We start from the raw sequence: 22,572 nt of genomic DNA on the forward strand, positions 1-22,572 counted from the left end.
CGCCACATCAAATTAAAAAACATTTGGCGTTTAAACCGGTTTTGAGGAATATCAAACCGCACACTTAGCCAAGAATCAAAGAAACGAAACATGGAGTTTATTTCCAATCGTAAGTTTGTTTATTGCTGCTCCATGTTTAATATTCTTGCTAAATTCACTCAAAACTAATAAGTTAAGGTTCATGGGGGGGATAAATTTCATTAAAACTTCTCTTTGGTTTTTCTTCATTGAATTTGGTACAATATGGTCAAACTATATATCATTTTAAAGCTTAAGACGGATAGAATAACATAAACACATTTTTGACATTCAATATTTGTGTGCTTTATTCATATTTTGGTTTAAAACCAATACATTTTTACACTAATTTACAAAATCTCAATCTAAAGTTAGGAAGGATATGCACTACCTTAAGTTGAATAAATACAAAGCTATATACATATACAAGGTCAAGTTAGCAACATTTCACAGAAAATAATTGCCATAAAACAACAAATGAGTTTTGATTCAACTGCCTTTTTTGGATAAATATCCTAAACAAAGTTCTAAAAATAACTAAAACGTAACTACTTTTTAAAAATCCAGGTACGGTGGATAATAAGAGTCACAATTATATTTCAAAGGCTTAACAATTTTGTTATTTACCTCTCAACCAAATTGCAAATTGTACACCATCTCAAATTGAAATACATTGCAGACGACATATAAAATTGTAAAGAAATAAAGAAATTGGCAAAACTATTGATTTTATAGTTCGATTCCTTCTACCCATTTTGAAAGCGTGGCCATCGCTGTGATCCGTAGAAAAACGTGCAAAACAAATCGGTCGAAACCACGTGCAGTGGTGAGAAAACCGGGTATGTGTATACACATACCTGAGAAAACACATGTACTTATTTTGACAATTGTGTGGTACTAGTAAAACAACTATTAACATTAATCAGCAAGAGATCGCACTAAATAACAGAAATGACCACGCAGAGATATCATCACTTACCCTATTGCAAATATTTTCCAGCTGAAAATTGTCCCCCACACGACTTTTTTAGTTTATTTGTTTTGTTTTTCTGGAGCCGAAGTGCATCTTACAGAATATCCATCCAACTTCCGTTGTTTTCACTTTCGTTATTAAAAACTCCGTTTAAAAGAATTATTTCTACTTTTAGATTGTTAAAGCGATGTATTATTATATATTATTGATAGAATTGTATACCGTGATGAATTGAACGGAGTTATGTATCGATCTTTCTGTCAGTCTGTAAGCGTACTATTTTATGCGCAATAATATAAGTACAGTGATTCGACAACGATTGTAAACATTGGTGAAATGCTTCTTACATAGTTATTCTTTTGAGTGTTTATGAGGTCTGATCGTGCAGTTTGCAAACATCAAAGGAAAGATTACAATCCAATGCATTTGTCATCGTCAACCGTTTGGAATGTCAATTAGGCGATGAGTGAGTTTTTAGCATGTTTCTTTCTATTTTATTAATTTAAAAATGGCTGCCCCCATGGTGATGAAATGACATGTGTTCGAGTTTTGATATTTTTAGATATGTAAACTTTTTTTACTATTTAAGCGTAACTTGCCCTCGTCAATGTCGATATTATTCACTAGTTATATAATTTTCCGCCGAAATACGTGGAATAAACATGATTCAGATTTTTGAAAATAATGTATATTTTAGTGCTAAAATCGCTTTGTAGTTTGATTGATTTTGTGGATGTTATGATACGTTGATGTACAAAATTGGTAGCAGTTTGAAGGAAAAACATCCTTTCAAGCATATATGTATACATTTTCAATGTGGCACTCTTCCTTTAGTCAAATTTGAGTTCAATGCTAGGGGTCCCACATTTTTCAAAATGAAGCCTCTACATGAACCTTAAAGAATTTGTACGATCGATCAAATTCGATTGACCGAATTTGCTTTGACATTTTGAAGGTGCTCTGCTTGTCATATCACATTCGTATTAGGTTTAGAATCGTGTTAATAAAGTTAACCACAAAAATTAGACCGATCTACCTACCTAACGTTTCTGGAAATATTAGTGGAAACAAACACACGACCTATCAATAAATTGATGTGTACAAAATCTCAAGCATCTACATGTTATATTATGTATGTTAAATCACACATATCAAGTAATGATATAGCATTGATATGTGGATATTTACTTATAGAATTTCGCAATAATGGAGGTGTCCTTTCCATGATTGATTAAAGGTTAGCGACCGGTGAAAAGGTAATGATATCATTCTATGCTTTACAAATAAAACACACTGGTGTAACAATACGTGTTAAAACCGATTGCAAAAACATCACTCTGAACAAATGTGTGAGGAGTTACAGGGGGTGATACAATATTTGTTGGTATATAATTGTCATTTCTCATTTTACGTTAAGGAATTTCTCGCAGATTCATCATAATATTGTACATTCGATATGTTACAATATTCTGAACCCTGCGATAAATACAACATAGACGCATCATGCGATCTTGTTCACAGATCTGATTTCTTCCTAATGGTCATACAATAGTCACCTCGATTTTGGAAACGGACATTGGTATACACGATACGTAAACGCCAAGAGCTACATTAAAGGGGCCTTTTCACGTTTTGGTAAATTGACACAATTAAAATAATGTTTTAGATTCGCATTGTATTTATGATATTTGCGAGAAAACATTAATACTGAACATTACCATGGTCTGAAATATCCATTATATGCATCTTTTGACGATTTAAAAACTTGACAATTATAAAGCGTTGCAACGCGAAACGATTGAATAATTTGGAGAATTCTGTTGTTGTCGTTATATTTTGTGATACTACAATGATTGTTTATATAAAGTATAAAATACATCTCTCATTGTATGAGCATGAATGACCGAGTGGTCTAAGCGATAAAAGTTTATTCCAGGGGTCATTGGTTCGAACCCAGTTGAGTTATTTTTTGTTTTCTTTAATTTTATTCTTGTTTGTTTTACTAGAGCTCAGATCCAATTTTTAAATGTATCAATATTAAGCATTTAATGACACACTTCAATACATGCCAAAATCTGTTAAAAGGTTCCTGTAAGTAAACTAACAGAATATTGAACCCATATACATCGAAAAGAGAGATACTCTCGTCATCATTTAAACCCTCTTCATTTCAAGTAAGTGTCCAACTTGCTATAAAATACATGACTATACAAACGACAACAAAGGGAATATGAAATACAAATCATTAAGGTGCTATACCAAGTTACACGTCAAAACAAACCTTATAATCAGACCAAATTATCAATTAAGCAAAGCAAAGCACACACTAGGTTATGTAGAAATTCAACATACATCATTTACTACGTATTATTTATGAAAACGGTAAACGCAATCGTGAGTTAAAGAACATGTTCGATACTCATCCTTTTAAGTTAACTGTAGCTTATTTAAATTTGACATATGTTTTTATTATTCATTCGAAGACGTTCTTTTCAAATAAACGTTTGTTATAATAACAATGATTGGTATTGACCATTCAAAGTCAAGGGTCCCATCAATAACAATTTAATATGTTTTATCGTCGCATTGTATGTATTTTTATATTGTATGGACAATCTATCATTTCAATTAATTAAAGACTTACGGCTTTAAACAACGTTTATTTTCACCTGATAAATTTTCTAGAGTTTTATCATTCCAATATATTTCTTAATAACAGAAATGCCAATCTATCTGATTTATAAAAAACATACATGAAAGAAAAAACTACATTTAAGATAAAATATCATTATACAATACATGTGAAACCAACATGTATTCCGACAAACATTGACTCAAAGTATCGTAGCCTACTGATTAAAATAAATTCGTTAAACTACAAGGAAAAACGCCGTGCCCAAAAGAACATGATTAAATTGCAACTCCTGTTTCGTATGCAAAATCCTTATAATAAAACCAATTTGCGGATAAAGGGCATCTTATAATATTGTATTCTTACCTTAAATGTTTCCATAATTAAAATAAAAGCTTAGAAGCCATCCAATTAAATTATGCAAAGGCTAGATTCTGAAAAAAAAACATGTTGAACAAGCTTAAATACGTGTAATGTATTTTTTTATCACAATTGTTTAAACATATTTTTTACTTAACTCACAGAAAGCAACAAGAAAATATGTTTAGAACTATTAAGAATATTAAGTTACACATTTACGTACAGCTAAGATGTAGACATTTCAATTGGCGTACTAATGCCAAATGGACAATCATGGAGGATCTGACACGAGTTGTCATTTTGCATGTTACTTAATATTTCATTACACGAGAGCTCAAACAATATAGCGCACCATACCTTGGATCCGAAGGTAGACAGTTAGAATCCATATTTAACATTGGATTGTGTTTCCCCTTTATTGTTTTGTTTTGACAACAAATATGTTGGCTTTCAGACAACGTTTGTTTAATAGAATCTAAAACAAAAAGGTCATTAGTGGAAAAACTTCAATAAGTAATTAAGTGCACTAAGGAGGCCTTTTATTCACAGGTCTAGCAGTTGGATCTGAACTGGTTTTCATCACTGCCTTTGATGTGATGTTAACTCTGTTCTCAGTAGTTGCGGTAGAACAATTGCAGTTTAAGACTCCATTCAAAGATCCATTTCCTGTAAAGAGATTTCCTAAGCATGGCGTGCAAGATGTTTGTATCGCATTTACGAAATAGAATGATCTTGTATTGAAAATCAATCTCACCGAAGACGCAGGCAGACGAGATAACAAATAAAACTGATATTTAGTTTCTTATTGTCTTGTTGACGGGAATGTTATCTCAAGAACGGCGGGTTGGTCATTGCTTCATTTGGAGTATTCATACAGTGGACAAATACTTGCTATTGATGTTGGTGAGAGTCAAAGTCATTCAAAGGTCAAGGTCAAATTCAAATTGCCAGGTAGAGTACCATCATGATAGTAAGAAAGTATTAGAAGTTTGAAAGCAAACTTTATCTAATTATAAAAGTGGCAAGACTTATGTAAAAATGCTTGATACAGTTGTCTACTCTTGTTTGTAGATTAGGATCATGTTGGTAAAGAAGTATGCAAAATATGAAAGCAATATGTCAAAGGACATAGAAATATTTGAGGTGGTACGCAAACTTTAACATAGTTTTATCAATAATATGCATATTCTAAGTGAAAAAGGGCCATAATTCTTGTAAAATGATTGATACAGTTGTCTGCTCTTGTTATCCCCACGCTTTTTGAAAAAAAAGGTGGGGATATTGTGGTTATCTCCGCCGTCCGTCCGTCCGTCCGTCCGTCTGTCTGTCCGTCCGTCCTGGCCACTATCTCCTCCTACACTAAAAGCACTAGAACCTTGAAACTTACACACATGGTAGCTATGAGCATATGTGCGACCCTGCACTATTTGGAATTTTGATCTGACCCCTGGGTCAAAAGTTATAGCGGTTGGGGTGGGGCCGCGTCAGAAATTATCACTCATTTTTTTAGGTTATTTTACATTTACTTCTTTATTTCTACACCGATTCACTTCAAATTGATACTGGACCTCTCTTATGACAATACGGTCAATCTCAACCATGCATGGCCCCATTCCCAACCCTGGGGCGCCCCAGCCCACATAGGCCACACCCACCAAAAATTTCCATTTACTATATTTTTTTCATTTCTACACGGATTCACTTCAAATTGATACTGAACTTTTGTTATGACATTAGGGTCAATCTCAACTATGCATGGCCCCAATCCCAACCCTGGGGCGCCCGCCCACATAGGCCACACCCACCAAAAAATTCCATTTACTATAATTTTTTTCATTTCTACACGGATTCACTTCAAATTGATACTGAACTTCTCTTATGACATTAGGGTCAATCTCAACTATGCATGGCCCCATAACCAACCCTGGGGCCCCGCCCACATAGACCACACCCACCCAAAATTGCCTTTACTATAATTTCTTCATTTCTACACCGATTCACTTCAAATTGATATTGAACTTCTCTTATGACAATACAGTCAATCTCAACTATGCATGGCCCCATTACCAACCCTGGGGCGCCCCGCCCACATAGACCACACCCACCCAAAATTGCCTTTTACTATAATTTCTTCATTTCTACACCGATTCACTTCAAATTGATACTGAACCTCTCTTATGACAATACGGTCAATCTCAACTATGCATGGCCCCATTACCAACCCTGGGGCCCCGCCCACATAGATCACACCCGCCCAAAATTGCCTTTTACTATAATTTCTTCATTTCTACACCGATTCACTTCAAATTAATACTGAACTTCTCTTATGACAATACGGTCAATCTCAACTATGCATGGCACAATTACCAACCCTGGGGCGCCCTGCCCACATATGTCACACCCACCCAAAATTGCCTTTTACTATAACTTCTTCATTTCTACACCAATTCACTTCTAATTGATGATGAACTTCTCTTATGACAATACGGTCAATCTCAGCTATGCATGGCCCCATTACCAACCCTGGGGCACACCTAGGTCAAACATTCGGCGTGGGGATACGCGTCGGCCTCTGCCGCGCCATTTCTAGTTTATAGATTGGTGTCATGTTGGTAAAGAAGTATGCAAAATATAAAAGCAATATGTGGAAGACATGTTTGAGGTGGTACGCAAACATTAACATTCCAATGCTCACGGAAACGGGAACCAGAGGCGTAACGAGGGGGGGGGGGGGCAGGGGGTCACTTTGCCCTGTGCGCCAACATAAGGGGGGCACCCGAAGAAGACTCATTGTGGAAAAAAAACGGAAAAACTTGTGGCACATGAAAACAGCCCAAGTCACCTTCAATCCTTTACTACTTAGAAAGAGGCATAGCGAAGGATGAATGGAAAAGGCATTGATGCAAAAATTAAAGATCAGATTCAAACAGAAAAACAAAGGTGGCGCGATATTTAAAAACGTGTGCTTAGTTGTATTAAGTTCCTTGCCTCTCAAAGTTTGGCATTACGAGGCCATAATGAAGATTGACAGATGAAGTCAACAACAAGATTCATTTGCCTCAAAGACTTTAACCCAAAGTTTGGATTTTTACTGGATGTTCACAATCTTGTAAAAAGCGAGGATTTGAAAACTCTTCGCCAAAATTGCTTCGATTGAGCCAATTTTTATGACACTGATATTCAATGCGAAGAACTGTTTAACGAGATTCAGGACTGTAAAATGTTACTAACTACGAGAGGTGATTCCTTACCATCAACACCTTTGGAACTTATTTATTTCATTGTGTCGTATGGTGATGATGTATGTCCCAATTTGCGTATTGCTCTGCAAATTCTTTTAACAATTGCGGTGTCAATAGCCAGTTGCGAGCGTTCCTTCAGCAAGCTGAAGCTCATTCTCTCATACCTAAGGGCATCAATGGGACAAGATCGTCTCTGTGTCGAGTATAGAGAAGAAAACGGTTAAAAAAAAAAGACTTTAATGCTATCATTGACAAATTTGCGGGCATGAAGGCTAGAAAAAATAATTAAGTATGAAGAATTTTTGGAATGGGCGCATTGGGTGGCTGTTGATAAAGATTAACCGGTAATATCATTTTGTTGTCGTTATAGAAGTAAACATTATATTGTTTCCAATTGGGCTTCCTTGTCTGTCTTTTTAACTCACCTGAGCACAACTTGCTCATGGTGAACTTTTGTAATCGCCTTTTGTCCGTCGTGCTACGTTCCGTCATCATTTGCCTTGTTTGGTGATAGTGGTATTATGTCATGTTGCGTATCGACTTATGTGCTCTTATTTTTCAAAGAGACCGAATACTGCACTCCAATGTCTCACAGGGAGAAGGGGCGCACAATTTATACATTGTCCCCGGGAGCCGAATAATGTCGCTACGCCTATGACGGGAACGCCGACGCAGGGTCGAGTTGGATAGCTCCAATATATATTTCATATATAATATTCAAGCTAAAGATATATGTGTCAAAATGATTTGCAAACTGAAATTGGCTTATCTTAGTTATAACATTAAATATATTAAAAACAAACTTATGAACAACATGCAGTATAATTATTTTGAGACCATGTTTTCAAGTCACCAATCTGGTTACATGTATAGCAACACACCTCACATGTGTAAAATCCCTCTCCTGTATGTATCCTCATGTGTCTCTTAAAGGCAACACTCTGGTTAAATGCATGACCATACCATCTCTCTTCTTTATATCATGTGTGTCTTCCAAGTTACCAGTCCGGTTACATGCATATCTGCACACCTAATGTTGGCACTATCTCTCCTGTATGTATCCTCATGTGTTTCTTCAAGTTATAGTTATCAATATGGTAAATTTCATAACCACACACCCCACACGTATACGGTCTCTATCCTGTATGTATCCTCATGTGATTATTCATGGTATTACTTCGATTACATGCATTACCACACACCTCACACGTGTACAGTCTCTCTCCTGTATGTATCCTCATGTGTGTCTTCAAGTTACTACTTTGGACACATTCATAACCACACACATTACACTGATATGGTTTCTCTCCTGTATGTATCCTCATGTGTGTCTTCAAGGTACCACTCTGGTTACATGCATAACTACAGACTTCACACTTGTATAGTTTCTCTCCTGTTATGTATCATCATGTGTGTCTTCAAGTTACTACTCTGGATACATTCATAACCACACACCTCACACTTGTACAGTTTCTCTCCTGTATGTATCCTCATGTGTCGCTTCAAGTTACCCCTCTCGTTACATGCATAACTACATACCTCACACTTGTACAGTCTCTCTTCTGTATGTATCATAATGTGTGTCTTCAAGTGTCTTCTCTGGATACATTCATAACCACACACCTCACACTTGTACGTTTTTTCTCCTGTATGTATCATCATGTGTGTCTTCAAGTTACTACTCTGGATACATTCATAACCACACACTGCACACTTGTACATTTTTTCTCCTGTATGTATCAGCATGTTTGTCTTCAAGATACTACTCTGGATACATGCATAACCACACACCCCACACTTGTACGGTTTCTCTCCTGTATGTATCCTCATGTGTCTCTTCACGGTACCACTCTCGTTACATGCATAACTACACACCTCACACTTGTACAGTTTCTCTCCTGTATGTATTCTAATGTTTGTCTTCATGTACCTACTATTACTTATTGTAAAGTTACACAACTCACGAGTGTTCTCCTTTTCATCCATATATTACAATGTTTTTTCTTCTGCAATATTGCACTTTTTAATTGTTTATAACAAACACTTTGTGAAATGTCACTGTTATTATGTTTAACATTTGAAATACTGTTGAGCTTTGTGTTTATGGTTGATTGATTAAAATTTGTTGAATACTTTTTAAGATATTTATGATCATTTTCTCTAAGCCATTGGTCCAGAACTTGTTTATAAATGGATGTCAGTTTATAATCACCATGCACTATTCTCAAATGACGCGCACAGGAGACTGCACTTGTGAATGATATGTTGCAGTGCGCACATTGGTAAATTTCTGAAAATAACAATATTGACATGACATGCATGACACTATTTAAATTCAAAATTGTCATTATGTATGAAATTAGAACCCAGAATATATGTTTTTCTCCTATTTACAATACAATACTATGAAAACATTAATTAATCGATCTTGAATAGTGAACAGTTAATTAATGTCATGATAAACTGTAAAAACAGACATCAAACCTTTGCCATTGATATATATAGGTCTGAAAAGCAAGTTCCTGTCACTGCTAAGGTCAAGTTCCCTGGCGTAGTCATCTACGTATCAGACAAGCAGTTCGTCTCCTGTAAGAATAGAAATATACACACATTACTATAGTCTTAACAAGACTATTGCCAAGCAATTTATATCCCCTACCGGCTCCACCATTGTCAGAATTTCCACCATTGTCAGATTTTTCATGAAAGAATATGAAGAACTTTTAAAGTTATCGCAGGATCCAGAAAACCACCTTTTGCAGCTGTATTTCTAGTCTATTTGTTGCCATAGCAACCAGAATGTTTACGTGGGAACAATATGAAATGACGTGCATAACGTACATATTGCCATCTATCCATGTTTCAAGTTTCATGAAAAAAAAACATTTAAAATTATAGCAGGATCCAGAAAAGTATGACAGACAGACAAACAGGCTCACAGACGCACAGAGCGCAAACCATAAGTCTCCTCCGGTGAAACCGGTAGGGGACAATAAAATGTGAAAATGTTGAACTTTTTTCGCGTAACACTAAATTTCTAAACAAGAAATTTGTCACAAATGTTTCTGAATAAAAGAGCATGTCGTAATTTTATCTCATAAAATTATATGTTATTTATTCTTCTCAACATAATCAAGCTTTGATTCTGAGACTGAAATGAAGGCTTAAAGGCAAATTAAAAGTTTTTATTATTCATTACTTTTTTTGTATCTGCAAAAGTTTGTACTGTTTAAATTGAACTTGGATTGGCATAGTACATAGGCAAGCTGGTCAAGTTCCGCACAAAACTAATGATTGTATGTTTATCTCATGCCCATTGCCGCACCATGGACTCAGGCCAAACTAGATATAGTGTGAAGCGGGTTTTCAGTTACTTGGAACAACCTGACATTCAGTATCGTGTATATTTTGACGTTAATGAGGTCTTTCAATGCCTGAGGCTTCATTATCTGGAATGTGTCAGAGACAACATTAAGAATGATAGCTGCAATTTTAAACTAGTTATTTCATACTCTATGGTATTAAATATTGGTAGCCGTGAGCTGTGAGGAGAACCAGAGTACCGATGAAAAAACACCTTTCTTGTATGGTGACAATCAAGCAAACTCTAATGCGCTGGTTAAGGGAATTTAACCCGCATTTCCAAGTTGAGACTGCACTTATCAGACAGCCCCCACATTTAATATTGATATCTTTAGTCATACAACATGTATTATTATACCTGGTGAAACTGGCTCGAATGTGCAGTAATAGATGCCTCCTTTGTACTGGAATGCAACAAGATTCTGATCTGCCTCCGTCATTGCGCAGTTCACATATCTCATCCAGTTAGAGGTGGCCTTGTTCTGGGCATCCACAAAGTGGCTTGCTTTGCCATCCTTATAGATCTGAATTGCATACAATTATATAATAAACTACAAACATGTAAACATGATTGATACACAAGAAAATATTATACTTGTTAATAAGAGCAACATTCAAATGTAAAGACTTTTTCTACAGCAGACACAAACTAAGCTATTTGTTTTTTATGTTACATTCATGGAAAATAGTACAGTACTTTACATCCTTAAATTACATACTTATTTCAAATATAACTGAATATAGAAGCATTACCGGCACAAGGGAGCCATGATGACTTTAAAACACTTCAAGGCCCATATTATTTGACCAAGTGACAGTGCATGTAACTTAACAACACCCAGCTTTAACTCTTTCCCACTCAGAAGCAAAGTGAAAATAGCCATGTGCAAACAGCATAAAACCAGAACAGCCTGCGAGTAACTCGCCATCTGTTCAGTTTTTATGCTGTTTGCTGCTCAACAGTATCTAAGGGTTCGAAATGAAGCCTTAACAATTTGAGTCTAGTAAGAAAGGTCTTTAATTAAATTAAATGTTCTAAGGGACCACAAATGCGTAAAAATACGTATCTAAGTGGTTAGGGTTAATCAAGACCTAAACATGGTTAAGAAAAACATTTAGACAAGAACGGCCACCGGAAAAACTTTGCGAAACCGAAATTTCGCAAACTTAAGTACCCTTTTTCTTAAAGATTTGCTACTTTGAGACATAGTATGCGATAAAAGTCTTATCGTTGATTAATAATTGGTTATTTTCACTCAAAAAACGCGTTTTTTTCACTATGAAATTTATAAGCAAAGTTGGGGTTCCCATGGGATTTTTGCATTTTCCCATGGGATTTTCGATTTTCCCATGGGATTTTTTTCTCCAATGGGATTTTTTTGGTCACATAATTTGCAAATGGGAGAAAAATCCCATGGGATTTTGAACATTTTAAAAAACGTGTTTTATTTGCGTTTGCAAGTATTTTAACGTTATTTAAGGACTGTATATTGGTTTTAAGCCAATTATATATAAAAATATTTAGTAATAAAAAAATCCCATTTTAAAATGGGAGAAAAAAATCCCATGGGATTTTTTTCTTATTTTGAGAGATTTATTCATGAAACTTTCAGAAACATATTTTATGAAATGATGAACAACTACGATATTTTAATGCGTTTAGTCGTGTTTAAAAAAAAAAAAAATCCCATGGGATTTTTAAATCCCATGGGATTTTTAAATCCCATGGGATTTTTTATCCCATGGGATTTTTTCTCCCATGGGATTTTTTTCAAATGGGATTTTTCAGTTTCGTAAGCCGAGTAAGTTTCTTAATGCGAAAAACAACAATAAAGGAAATAATAATTATAATTTTGAATAATAAATTGAATAATATAAATAACATGAATATTTTTAAAATGAGTTACAATTAAAGGTTTATGCTAGTAGAACTTATCATTTCTTGTTCGAGCAGATGGTTGAGTCCAATTGGTGAGTATGCCAGCTTAGAACCAGTATAAATGCATCGCAGACAGACAACGCTGTCATACTGTACACACCGCTGAGTAACAATCTTTATTGCATTTCATTTTGCAACAGAAAATGAACTCCGTAGTATAATTGATCTTATATATGCCCTCTGCTTTTGAAAGCGTGCAACACATTAACATAACAATAAGTCCATGCCAAAAACTATGTGCAAATTCCATTCAAAGCTATATACACATTATAAAGGTCAGATGACCCGCGTCATGCGAAAATGGGTCTTATGTCATATGCGGCCGAAGTTGGTCCATCCTAGCTTGTCCAACCGCGCAGTCTGGTCAGGTACTACGCTGACTGATATATAAAGTCAAGCCATGATTCGTGGTCTCATATCCAAACTCGGTAGCTCCTGTGCGAAACTTTCACCGGAAACGACGGCACCGAGACGGGCGCTCGAACTTTGCGGATGCGCGTTATATGTTATATATAATAGCGCGATGTGTTTTTTCTTGCCTCAAATTAGTAAGCCCAATCAGCGTTTTATTGTGTTCTTTGCTTCTACTATTAACAAGAACTTCAACTGATACGAACATGAATTTTATTTTAATATGTTTATTTAATGCTCGGAAAACTCATTGTATATTTAGACTACTACTTATAAAACAAAGTCGGGTTTTCAACGTCTGTTTTCGGCATAAAAATTGTTATTCCAAACCAGATTTTACGCACTTTACTGTACAAAATACCGTTAGGGCCACCGTGGTTACTCATTAAAATCCAGAGGGCGAGAATGCGAGAACGCGAAAGTACGATGACGACAGTGCGACAATACGATGGCGACAATGCGTTCGTACGATTGCGAAAACGCGCTAGTACGATGACGACAATGCGACAGTGCGACAATACAATGGCGGCAGTGCGATAGTACGGGGGCGACAATGCGATAGTCATATCGTACTGTCGCCGTGGTATCATCGCAATGTCGCCATCGTTCTATCGCATTGTCGCCATCGTATTGCCGCACTGTCGCCATCGCATATTCGAATTGCCGCCATCATTCTATCGCGTTATCGCATTGGCACCATCGTACTATCGCACTGTCGGCTATCGCCATCGTATTGTCGCACAGTCGTCATCGTATTTTCGCACTGTCGTCATCGTATTATCGCACTATCGAACTGTAGTATTGTCGCCATCGTACTATCTCACTGTCGCCATCGTATTGTCGCACTGTCGTCATCGCACTGTCTGATTGTCGTAATCGTATTATCGCGTTCTCGCATTGTCGCCATCGTACTATCGCATTGTCGCCATCGTATTGTCACCCTGTCATCATCGTATTGTTCTTATTGTCGCCATCGTACTATCGCGTTCTCGCGTTCTCGCCCTCTGGATTTTAATGTGTAACCACGATGGCACTAACGGTATTCCGTAATACTGCTAAAGCACAGTATGATTAGGTCACTCCCAATGCTCAAATCTCTATGTCTATTTTAGTAACAACACATGTCTATGGAAGGATATTTAGGTAAAAGTTACATCATTCGTGGTGAATATTTACATTATGACTGATGCTTATTCTAATTTGCTTTATGACAATTCCAACATGCTTGTTGTCTATTCGTTTATACTTGATGATTGCTGCAACATTACATCATTCATGAATAATATTTACATTATGCGTGATGTTTATTCTAACATGCTTCATGACAGTTCCAACATGCTTGTTCTCTATCGGTTATACTTGATGATTGTTTCAACATGCTTGGTGACTATCCAATGTTTGTGTGTTCATTATTCCTGAAACCAGTCATAATCGGTTTTGCCACTAAGCGTCATTAACAACGGCAGTTAGCAACAGGCAGTAAGCAGAATGCAAGTTACTAAATTATGACATCAGGTGGCGCGCGTTTATTTTCCGTATGTTGAATAAATTACTTTTCGGAAAAAAAGCGAAAACATCCGAATCATTTTGACTAGTAAACTGAATAAGCTGAATTAGTTCCCTTCGTTATATAATCTCCATTAAACTAAATACGTTCATTATTGCCATGAAGACCAGTAAGTTTACACAATGAATTGACTGCCGTGAATGTTTTTGATATTTGTAAGATGCAATTGGCACTCAAGAAATTATACATGTATTTTATTCTGAACATAACGGGGCTGATGTGTTGGAATTGTGGCCCTTCCCTAGTCCAAATAATTACAGTAGACGTAATCTACCGATGTGCATTGCATATCGACCTCATATTTATAAAGTAGCCCAAATCCCCATTGCCACAGACCTGTGCGTGAAACTTTCAGATTTCTCTAGTCTGTTTACCATGCTATAATTACAATTTCTATAAACACATATTTATCATTTTATGACTATATAATGTCTGTGGTATACAGAGAAACCTGAAAGTTACAAGTACTCGTGTCTAGTACTGTACAACTATTGTACTCCTCGTTGAGAAAACAACTACTTCATCTACATGTATTAAAATATCATAAAACATAATTTTCAATCAAGTTGGAAAAAATCAATAAATAAATGTCATATAAACAGGTTTGTCATTAACGTTGACGTCGCTCTTGGTAACCAGAAAAATTCCCACGCACGGATTTCAACCGTCATTGTTTACAATCAATTAAGTGCATAAGTACTTGAATTTGTATAGTGTTTTTTAAAAGTGTCCAGCTACAGGTGGTTAGCGTGTGGCTATAATACTAGTTAGTGAAAACATATTTTGGAATAATAAGTAATCATATCATAACGAAAAATAAACTTTTCTTTAAAAAAATAAGTTAAATATATATTCAACAAGGTATCCAACTCGAAATCATCCGAAAACGGGATGCATCGTTTTAAACAGCCATTACTTCATCAATTTTGCAGCGATTTTCACGATCTTGGTCTTATTCAACGCAGAAATAAATTTCCTTTCTGGAAATGTATATGTCTTGCAATATTTTTACAAATACTGGGTCAACTTTTAAAAAATAACACGATACACAACTCGCGTGACCCAGCTGTGATCGATCAGACAGTATTCATGACTGAAATCTTCACGGGGAAATGGGCATTTTCCCTGCAAAGTTCACGAACCTCGATACCATAATTCAATAAAACGTATGAAAAAAACATTCTTACCGTGCTTGCCGTAGAATTATGCATCAAAACTAACTGTCCAGCGCATTTTCAAACCTTTGTTTACATACATTTCAACTAACTGACATTTTAAACACAAGAGTGATTTCATTGCTCCAATGCGGAGTTGTGTCTTTACAACTGGAGATTTCATTCATAAATACGGTCTGATCGATAACAACTGGGTCAAGCGAATTATGTATAGCTTTATTTCTTAAAATTTGACCCAGCATGTGTAGAAATATAACAATATATATACATTTCCTAAAAGGAAATTCATTTCTGCGTTGAATAAGACCGGGTCATGAAAATCGCTGCAAAATTAATTTAGTAATGGCTGCTCAAAACGATGCACCCCGTTTTCGGATGATTTCGAGTTGGATACCTTGTTATATATAAAACGGTAGTGATTTTTTTTTTATAGAAAATTTGATTTTTCGTTTTAATATGATCATTTATCATTCAAAAAGATGTTTTCACTAATTATTATCATAGCCACACGCTAACCACCTGTGTGTCCAGCACGTGTGCCGGGAGAACAGGGCTTAATGTATTTTTTGTTAAGCTCTATAATATTTATATCCAATCTGTATGAAAAAATGTCGGTGAACATTATTCCGGTGTTAATTTTTGAAAATATTGAGGCATTCGTTAATTATGGATCTAAAACAGAACATTAATCCGCAAAAAAAAACACCGGGCATATTGCATATTAGATCGGACACATGAAATTATTTCGAAAGAAAGCAATAATAGTTTCAATTCTACATGAGTAAGTCTCGCTGTGCACGATTACGCTCTTACTGCTCGTATATATTTGACTCTTGGCAAATACCTAGTGTTTTATTTTGCTTAATCTGAATTGTGTCATGCATCTATATGTACTTAAAGCAGCATGACCAACAGCTCTTTCATATGTGAAAGAGATTGACACGAAATACCTACCCATCTATAATAAAGATTATATGTGCACTTCAATATTATAGTTTTAAAGCATTTTATGTGGTGCAATATAAAAGTACTCTAGTAAATTTGAAATTATGTAATCGATTTCCTCTCAACATACATGCAAAGTTTCAGATAACTTTTTCAGCAAAATCTTGGTTTACACTCTATAATAATCCAGCCTTAAAGTCTATTATTAATTCTTTTTTTTCATGTAAATATAATTTTTGGCACATCCGCATTTAGGTTTATAGTCTAAGAAGAGCTAATGACAATTGCCGGGTTACAGCAGACTTTTTGCGATAAAAGGACCAGATAATGGAAAACGTTCGGCTTTTCGACTGTTGTAAAGATGGTCTGTTATTCATAATAACGTTAAAGTGCTGTTGATTTCATAATTGTAATAAGGGCCTAGACGAGTGGGAACTCATTGATAAAATGTTTACATTATATGCATTGATATTGAGTTTTACGCATGATCACACATTTTGAATTCTTATTTTATTTTTCCAATGTGTAACCGTACGCACAGAATTTAAGTCTACTTTTTTACTAAATTTAATTCAATTTTTTACGACTTTAAGCGTCTTATCTGGAGCTCTGCATACATGCATTAGTAGCATATATTGAAATATATCCATAGACTTTCTTTGGTTATTGAAGGTAAATTACTGTACAAAAATTATGGTTAGTCATTAACCAAAAAAAAGTTAAGTCTACAAACACGCGGTTAATTTCGGTTCAGTAGCAAATATCTTACAAAGGTGCGCAACTTCTCCTATAACATAAAATTTCCGTTATACGCCGTAAATTTCCGTAGTCCTCCGTAGCATTTCGGAATGACTGTCAATTGACATCATTGTATCATGCATGATAGTATGTTGCTTTGTGCTTGGGTGAAACTCACATCTTACCATCGCGTTAATTTATTAAACGCATTAATATTTGATTTCATTATGCACTGCGCCTATTGCACAAGTCTCTCTGCACAAACCAACATACACATATGCAGCATGCAATTAACGAACAAGAATGTTGCATCTGTACACATGCATGATACCATTAAGCAGAATGTAAATAGACATTGGACATCAGGCAAGATGTAAGTGTCATCAAGCATGAAAAGGTGTCTACATACTAATTGAAAGTACCATCAAGAATCATGACACAGTCACAAAGAAGGATGTAATTTTTACCTAAATACCCTTCCATATTTGTCGGCACTGTGTGTTTGCTTAATTTCACTGAAGAACGTCTACTGGTAAATCTTACAAAAAAAGTGATAAATAAGACTGAGTAGCAATTTTTTCGGCGTTGCTGTTTAACGTCAAATTTGGCCTTTCAACGAACTTCTTAAAAGCCCATTGAATTTTAATGAAGAAGTTTCCCGCTTGTAGGTCCGAATGAATTAAATCAAATTTTGCAATTGGCAATTTGATAGAAATCTCCATAAAACATTGCACGTAGCTTTCTGAAATAAACAGGCAACATTGAACGCATTCACGATATCCAACAGCTCTCTTTGCAAAGACCTATCTAGTGTTTCTTGGCCGTGTAAGATCTATAATTAGAACATCGTCACCTAAACATCTACTAATAGAAGAGCATATTTTGGGGAAACAAATTCAATAAGAGTATAAAACGTCCACGATCAATAATGTGTAGTTTGTTAAAGATATCACGGCAGTAAAAACATAGCACTTTAAAGAGACCACAATCTGGTACATTTGGTCAATTGTTGCGTCCGTGGCGGACAATACATTTTTAAAAAGAATGCGTACAAAAAAGCAAACACAAAGTTCTTCGTAAGCTTGTTTTAATCTTAAAAACACATAATCGACAGTCATTCCAGTCAAATACAATACTAACAGTCAGCACTCTAGAGATCAAAATTGCGGATATAAATATTTAATTCAGTGATATCAAGTGTATCAAGTTCGAATTCCGGAAAAAATAGCCGGTAGTCTGGGGCATTAGGTCCCTTACAGGGATAAAAGGTAAATCCCCGCCCGAGCCGTAGCTAATTGATTTATTGTAGTCTTTCTAGTTGCAATTTCTTGTGAGTACAATGCGGAATATTACGGATATTTGCAACATGTCGAAGATTTTCGGAAAGTAGCGAAGAGGTTTTCGTCAGTTAATATTCATGTCCGTGCCGGCCGCTAACTTATCAGAATCAATAAAAAAGAACCAGAAAAAATCGGTACCGATCGCAAATTTCCGGAATTCCGATAAAGCTTCAACATAATTTGTTCTCAAATGATCGCGTACTCGAACGAATCTGTCCCTACGCCTCCAACTCCCTATAAATCTCATCGGACGTACATTGATCTCAAAATCTATCCTTGACGACTCAAATCATATTTCCTGAATAGTTTGGCCTATTGGCGTCCCAGTAATTATAACAATGGTCTTTTGGATAAACACCGCTAAGTTGTTGCAATATAATAACCGTTTAAAATAGTTACCGGTTTTCATTTAATAAAATGATTAAGTCATATTCGAGATTTCAGCGATTGCCAATATTTTGCTTTTGTTTCTCATAAGCATATGGTGCTTGGTATCTGCTATTAACTCCTATGTAGATTGCAAATATTACATAACCCTTACAGCGGCCGAGCGCAGATATCTGCATTTGGCCGCTAAAAAGAAAAATCTTTGCGCATTAATTTAATTCAAATCTCATTATCATAATCAAAATCATCATCATCGTCGTCGTCGTCACTACTACCACCACCACCACCATCATCATCATCATCATCATCTTCTTCTTCTTCTTCTTCTTCCTCCTCCTCCTCATCATCATCATTAACAACAACAGCAACACCAACTTAACATCATCATCAAACAACAATAAACATCGATAGCATACAATGTGCTTCATCAACCATACATAATTATATGCGTTAATACACCATAATAGAACAGCATGAATGAAGCTGTCTATTACTCTTTTATATTTCCTATACCAATATTTTTTTTCGTTAATTGAAGGACTAGTTGAAATCTTCTATAAAAGCCCTCCCACCCCCCCAAAATAAAAAAAAATAAAACATAATAATAATAACCCTAGCAAACAACAATAAACATAGGTTAGTTAGTATACACTGTGCTTTAGCAACCATGCATAATGAATGTTTATGACTTCGGACCGTTGTGATCAAATTTAAAAAAGCAAGATGGTATGTATGCGGCACACAACACATAGATAATTATAGTTTTATACCTTAAACGTAGTTCATCAAAATAAAGATATATTATTATCTATGTAATACTTAAATTAGGTTTATAACGTATGCATATTTGTCTAAAACTTGTGAAATGTGATTCGTAAGCCGACGACAACATTATCATTCGGACCCTTCTCCCCACCTAACAATCGAGATTAAACACCTGTGGAGATCCCGATCTTATCAATGAATAAACCGGTTCAATGATGTCAAGTCAAATAAAACATACTATTACTATCCAAATAAATATCTATCAAAAAATGTAAATTGATATACCTACTTAACTAAAACTAAACTTAAACGATTAGCAAGAAAAATATATAAAGAAGAAGCAGGCAAAGTAGACAAATTAATTGTAACATATGTTTTCTCAGTCTCCCACTGTTGAACAATATAAATAGTATTTATCGCCACCCCAAAAGGGATCTTTATCACACGTTTGGCTCAACTAATATATAATTGTGACAGGACAAACTGTCAACAAATACCTTGTTAATGTTTTATACATAACTCCAATCAAAGGTCAACTTCCAAGGAAACTGCGGCATGTTAAAACTGTTGATTATGACAAAATGTTGTTTAGTACAAATCAGTACAATAGCGTCTGTTATGTGGCCTATACTAATCCAGTTAAATAAAACTTTAATCGCAGAAAAGTTTAGATTCTTTACACCTTTAAAGGGGCCTTTTCACAGATTTTGGCATTTTTTTAACTTATTCATTAAATGCTTTATATTGATAAATGTAAACATTGGATCATAAAAGCTCCAGTAAAAAATCAAGAAAAAAAAAAAAAAGGAAATGTACATTGCCCGGAGCAGGGTTCGAACCAGTGACCCCTGGAGTCCTGGCAAAGTCCTGTAGTATAAACGCTTAAGCCTACTGAGCTATTCCGCCGAGTACACATTCTCGACGTATTTTATACCTTATATAAGCAATCTTCGTAGTTTCACAAAATTTAACGACAAAAACAGAACTCTCCAAATTATTCAATCGTTTCGCGTTGCAACGCTTTATAATTTTTAGGTTTTAAAATCGTCAAAAGATGCATATAATGGCTATATTAGAGCATGGTTAATGTTCAGTATTACTGTTTCCTCACAAATATCATAACTAAAACGAAAACTTACGAATCTGAAACAACTTTTTTCAATTTTGTCAATTTACCAAAGTGTGAAAAGATCCCTTTAAGAAAATATATATAACAGTTCTTTCCTGTTTTAACAAAATGATACATTTAAAAATAAATTATGAAGCATCGCTAGCAATATAAGAAAGAGAAGTAGAAGGAGAATTATTATCAATAGTAGCAGTAGCAGCAGCAGCAGCAGTAGCAGCAGCAGCAGTAGCAGTAGCAGTAGCAGAATCAGTAGCAGTAGCAGTAGCAGTAGCAGTAGAAGTAGCAGTATCAGTAGCCGTATCAGTAGCAGTAACAGTAGCAGCAGCAACAGCAGCAGAAGCAGCAGCAGCAGCAGTAGCAGTAGCACTATCAGAAGCAACAGCAGCAGCGGCAGTGGCAGTGGCAGTAGCAGTGGCAGTAGCAGTGGCAGTAGCAGTGGCAGTAGCAGTAGCACTATCAGTAGCAGCAGCAGCAGCAGCACTGGCAGCGGCAGTGGCAGCGGCAGTGGCAGTGGCAGTGGCAGCGGCAGTGGCAGCGGCAGTGGCAGTGGCAGCGGCAGCGGCAGCAGTAGCAGTAGCAGTAGCAGTAAGAGTAGCCGAAGCAGTAGCAGTAGCGGCTTTTTGCTTTTTTGTTTTAGAAGTGTTTGTCGTATAAGAAGAACGCAAGGAAGACAAATTAATTGTAACATGTGTTATCTTAGTCTCCGTTGTAGTAGTATTTGTTGTATCTACACAGCCATTTTTCAGTCACCTGAGAGACATGTTTTTATAAGAGATTTAATTGTGGACCAATACATCGTGTATTAATATCAGTGTACCCACTGGGACACCACATGGGGCGAGGATTAACAGATAAACTAGGCCTTCAATTAATTATGCGCCTAGAGGCAAACAATACTATAACTTACTGATAATTTTAGGATTGGGATGTGTTTGTATCTTATTTGAAATTAGCTAGCTTAATTCAAAAACTAATTATAGCCTCAATATTATCACAAGAACATCATCACATATTCATTGTGCAATATATAATCATATCACCATCACAATATGCCAGAGCGTTAGTATTTATTGTGCATACATATCCTACAGCAACATTTACAAAACATATTACAAACCAACCGCTCAAGCTTTAATTAAGATTGATTTCAATTTATATTATGACATAGATTAAAGATCACTGTCAATTAATTAAAAAATAGCTTGATGCTTCGTACTCAGCGATTTAAATAAAAGAAACGTTGCGTACACAATAATTGGGGTTAATAAAAAAAGTCTGCAATTAAAATAATCAAATTTAAATAATACTAGATTTAGTTTCAAATTGTCGCTCAAAAAAATGTATCAGTTATATCAGTTACTAGGGAATCGATTTGTTTAATCTCCGCAATCGAATAAAAATTATGGTGTTTGTATGACAAATTAATAGCTATTCGTCATTGAATGTATGATACTCATAAAAATATTGAAACAATAACCACAACAACAACAACATATGTGATTATGTATATATCTTCTTCAGATACTCTGTGTCATACTTTCAAAATTATCCTCATAAGATTCATAATAATAAAATAAACACTATTGCA

The 22,572-nt window shown here is 35.4% G+C and overlaps 1 protein-coding gene across 7 annotated transcripts in view; it reads right to left on the minus strand.

Annotated features, from left to right (window-relative positions):
* Positions 1 to 9,132: 9,132 nt before the first annotated feature.
* The window catches only part of LOC127846496 (uncharacterized), a 58,220-nt gene continuing 44,780 nt past the window's right edge, over positions 9,133 to 22,572 (minus strand). For all 7 annotated transcript variants that reach the window (XR_008033521.1, XR_008033522.1, XR_008033523.1 and 4 more), the window contains 3 exons: positions 10,947 to 11,112; positions 9,710 to 9,811; positions 9,133 to 9,515 (listed from right to left, as the gene is read on the minus strand). The gene's annotated coding sequence lies outside the window, so the exon portion shown is untranslated. The remainder of the gene's footprint in view (positions 9,516 to 9,709; positions 9,812 to 10,946; positions 11,113 to 22,572) is intronic.

This window comes from Dreissena polymorpha, chromosome 9 (genome assembly GCF_020536995.1).
Source record: "Dreissena polymorpha isolate Duluth1 chromosome 9, UMN_Dpol_1.0, whole genome shotgun sequence".
Lineage (NCBI taxonomy): Eukaryota > Metazoa > Mollusca > Bivalvia > Myida > Dreissenidae > Dreissena > Dreissena polymorpha.